Source organism: Falco naumanni, chromosome 4 (assembly GCF_017639655.2).
Source record: "Falco naumanni isolate bFalNau1 chromosome 4, bFalNau1.pat, whole genome shotgun sequence".
In the NCBI taxonomy this organism is placed as follows: Eukaryota; Metazoa; Chordata; class Aves; order Falconiformes; family Falconidae; genus Falco; species Falco naumanni.
Window position 1 is genome coordinate 92370825 of NC_054057.1, and position 4902 is coordinate 92375726.

Below are 4902 nucleotides of genomic sequence, written 5' to 3' on the forward strand. Positions count from 1 at the left end.
ATGACTGCCATTTCTGCCAAGTCTCCGTCATGCCTGCATTTATCAGCCCAGCTGACAACAGGTATAAAGCATTTCTTAAATACAGTTGTGAATGCATAGTTTAAAACCCCACTATAATCCTGAGAAGAATGCATCTTTTGGAGGGAAATAAAACCAAAGAAAGTGGACAAGTTTATTTGAAAGTAAACTATGATAAATAAAACTATTGCTGTGGAATACTCCAATAATCTGGTTTTAATATTTAGGCTGCTTTAAATAGCATGGAGATTAGACTTGATATAGGTGAAATTGCAGCCTCTATTTATTTGTATTCATGCATACAGAAGCAACATAAAAACCTCTCCAGTTTGCGGAGGAGTCTGTAGCGAATTTGCAAATAACCGTGTCTACAGCAGCAGCGTATAATGTACCAGTATAACATACCGGAGAAAGTTGTCACTTGTTTGGCAATTAACGCTGATATAGGAGGGAAAAGGAATGAGAGGATATTAACAGATTAATCTTGGATCCTTTCAGACTGTGCTGAAGCCGAGTGACAGCCCAGCCTGCTCCGACTGCTGTTAGCTCAGTGCCCTCTGCCGCTCGCCGCCTGCACCAGCCCAGCCGCGGCGCGCCCGCAGCCAGCGCAGGGCTCTGCGTGGACGGCAGGAACATACAGGAATTTAACTGCCAACACCACCTTTTTAAGCAAAGTGACAGACAACAGGGAAATTTAGCAACAGCAACCTGTGCTGACAATATTGCCTAAAAAGAAAAGTGTCTTTACGTATCTTAAGCCCTGCTGTTCAGCCCAGAAACAAAAGCTCTGCCTGCTGCACTGCTGCTAAACTCTGTTTTTCCCTCCTTTCTGATCAAATGAAATGGCTTTAATGTGTTGTGGGGGAAAAAAGTGGTTGACAGTTTTATATTGCAGCTGTATGTTAAGATAAAAGTGTCTCACTGCAAACAGCCCATGCCACAACACTTGGCTACTCGAAGAGTAAAGAAATTCTTAAATGAGTAAAACTGGTACAGCCGAACCCATGGATGCATAAGTAGATAATCCCAAACTTGCTTGCAGCCCTTCTTATGCTGAACGAAATAAAACAGAAAACACCAAGCACCTTCCTTCATATCTAGAACTTGTTACGCACATATTACCAGCTTGATATCCTTGTGGAGTTAATAAGGAAAGTGCTAACATGGGGCAAACCCAGAGATTTGCCAACTGTCACTGCACCCAGCAGATCCAGGTGGAAGGGAAATCCCGTCTCAGCTAGAAATGGCATTACACTTGGGGATGCTCACGCTATAAGGGTCTTGCTTGCAGCTGAATGAAAGTCACAAATGCATTAAGCCACAGAAAAGTATAAAGACTCTATTAGTTTAAAAACCTAAAAGATAACTACAAGAAAGCAGAAGAGGTACAAAAAGAGAAAAAAATCCAATAGTGAGCTGGAAAACTTGACAGCAGCCTGTTTAAACACTGCCTGGAGGAAGGAACACATTGCTCCATGAAGAACAGAAAGAAATGAACATAGCAATTTTTGGAATCTGTTGATAATCTTTTACATTTAATTCCTCCTCTTTTTTTTTTGACTGAACTTCCAGCTTATATGCAGCAGTAGGATTCAGCCAAATTTGAAAAAAGCACTAATAACCTTTTTCTTCTGGGAGTCCATTTCCCAGAGAAGTGTTGCAGGTTGCTCTACCAATCTATAACCTTAGTTCTAGCATTCACTATTCATATTTTTCACATAAATTAGAATAGAAAAATTATTTTGGTAATGGTTCTGCATCCACATATTCCCTGTATGAATACCTGCCTCTGCATGTGTGCAATGTCTTCAACAGTCGGTGAATTCGGAAGATGATTTTGTGTTTGAGATGAGCTTATCTTCCCCTCTGACATGATACGTCACTTCAGCAGTTTTGCAGAGCACAGAGCTACACAGCACCCTGCTCCCCAGTATCAGTAACATGTTACAATGGCCAAAGCCAAGTCCATTATATCCTGGCTGCTGAATGTCCCTGGCTATCCCCCGAGGTATTTCATCTCAGAACATCACTAGAAGATAGAGAGGGTCAGCGTTCATGTCATTCACGAGCATTGCTGCCCCCAGCTCATCACCCCTGCGCAGCGAGTTTAGCAGTTGGCCACTGTTTTTCTTTCTGTGCCATGAAAAAGTGTTGCCCATGTCACAACAGGGAGATTACATTGCTCAGGAAGCAATCAGAAAAAAAAAAAAAAACAAAACAAAACAGTAACCATTAGTGAGAAGTGGAAATGAATAGTTGACAACCTCTTCATCTATTGGTACCCATTTTAAATAGAGTGAAAAACACGTGGAAAGGATGCTGGAGGCAAGGACTTCATCTCCGTGCGCTATCGTGCACCACTTGGCACAGCCCCGACCCACCTGGAGCATCTGACCACATCATCAGCGCTATAATGACAGCTTGCAAAAATGCAGCTGAATGGACAAAAGGAACACGAGGAGATTTTGTACATCTGGTAGGAACTAGGACACCCACGCTGGGGCTCTGCGTGTCCTGGTTTGTCACCAGCAGGTAGGGACCTCAGTGCAGGACCACAGCCTGGAACCAAGCCACAGGTTCCCAAATAACATATCCAGAACAGATGTTGGGAAATCTCAGGAAAACACAGGAAATAACCTCTTACCATGCTCTTTTGTAGGACACTAATTTTTTTTCTGCACTTCCATGCTAATTAAGCTCCTGGAGATGCTGCTTCCTCACAAATCCTTCCCTAAGTGAAATGTCAGTATTAGTGCTGATTCAGTGGCACTAATGTCTGCAAGCATTGCTTTCGGGAGCTAACATTTAAGCACAACGGTATTGCTGGCAAGGTAGCACTTGGCAGAAAGAAAGCGAAAAGTTTGGCAACTATGGGCCAGCATGGGTAGCAGCTGTTTTTAATGCCAGCTTCTCTCTAATTGTAAAGCAGCGGTAACAGCACAGCATGAAAGGAGAATACCATAAATCTCCAATGTAGGGACTAGTCCACGAGCACATAAATTCTGCCACTTGTTAACAGAATTTGCTGACAATCTCTATGCTCTATTTAAAATTGCTTGGTGTGCAGTCCCATTTGGCTTCCTAATAATAGGCACAGCGAGCTCAGGCTGGGCTCTCAGACACAGGTTGCCATGATACAGTTCCCTGCGCCACAAAAAAAAATAAAAATCACAGGGGCCAATTTGGAGTACATAGATGAATCTTGTGTACAGTGAAACCTTGGTGTCAGGCATCTTTACTCAACAGTGGAGGATTAGCACGTATAATGAAAGCGTTTCTGGTTTTGAGGATGCAGCAGCAGTAAGAGACTTTCCCCTCACCTGTAGGTAAAGCACCGAGCGCTTCAACAAGCTGCGAGGATGGAGTATTTCGAAAAGTGTTCACCCAATAAATGTAATTTTTGTTTTGTGCTCTGACTTCCTCAATGTAGGCATCCACCATCCACTTTTCCTCTATCACACTGTAAAAATACACGCTTTCTTGTGCAAAGGGAGGTGGACGGGACCCCTCTGAGGGCTGGGCTGGCTCCCGGAGGAACAGCCACAGCTGTGTCAGCAGTTGTTACTGGCTGCTGCTGCCCCAGAGTGCTAAACCTGCTATGATGTACTCTCGTGGGGTTTGGAAAATATTTGCTCAGATTTCTTTACAAAGAAAACCCATCTGATATTATTCCTTATCCTCGAGGCTGGGGTATCAGGCAAGCACAGTTTTTTCCTGGCTGGAGGCATTAGCGATGTGACTACTCCCAGCAGCAGGGATGTCCAGGAACATGCCCGTGCTCCTTGTCCAATCTCACCATGCTACTTTTGCTAAATGGTAAGGGTTAAACCACAAACATAAAATCACGGTTTGGAGCTGACCTGGAAAGCAAAGTTTATGAAACATTTATTCACTGTTCTGACATCTGGAGGGAGATACTTCATTTAGGTCATGAATTTTTCTGTTTGGATCCAAGCTGATCGCTCATGCTGCCATACCCCACCCTCTGTTCCCCGGCACCTTCTTAGCCTACAGCTGATTTTCAAAACAGAGGAGGCTGACCCGTTAGGAGGCTTGGGAAGTAGACCATTGCTTTTTCTTTTATAAGCAGTAGGAAACAAGGCCATTCACAAGAAAAGAAAATGTAAGAAATAAATGTTTGAAAAGAGAGGAGATAATATGAAGGAAAGAAAAGCTCGTGTATTTATAAGTAAAATAAGAATCTGAACTTAATTAACCAATTACCAGACTACTGGGGGGGGGGGGGGGGGGGGGGGGGGGGGGGGGGGGGGGGGGAGGGCAGGGGACATGGGACACGACATTTGTCAGCAAGCAGCTTGCGAAAGATGCAGATGGGAGCTAGACATACCAGTACGCTTTCTTTAAACAATTAAGGACACAGCTAATTTAAATCTGCATAGCAACCTCCTAATCAATACAGCTAAGCTGAGTTTCTCAGGTTAAAGATATTGTTTGTTCAACTTTTATTATCCTTAGTGGTAAAATCAGAGAATATGGACTCGACATGCTGTGGTCAATGTCATTCCAAGAAGTTTGCTCTATCGTCTTCAGTAAGAGATGCACTTCTCAGCCCCCATAAATGTTATCAGAAAACTGGAAGGGTATTTGCAAGCGAAAGGGTGAAAACTGCCAAAGAAGTCAAAACCCATAGACTTCTCCCTATTATAGTACTTCCCAAGACAGAATACCCTGAAGGAAGAGACTGTGTGAAAATGGGAGCTGTTTCTCTCTCTGACAGAGAGCGGATTGACAGATTCTGTATTTATTTTTTACAAAAATGCCTAACTAAGCATCATTAGTCACCCATCATCCATATTTCTCTCCGTAAATGAGAGTGCATGAAACTATAGAGTCTCCAGAGAAAGCAATTACAATATTAATTTC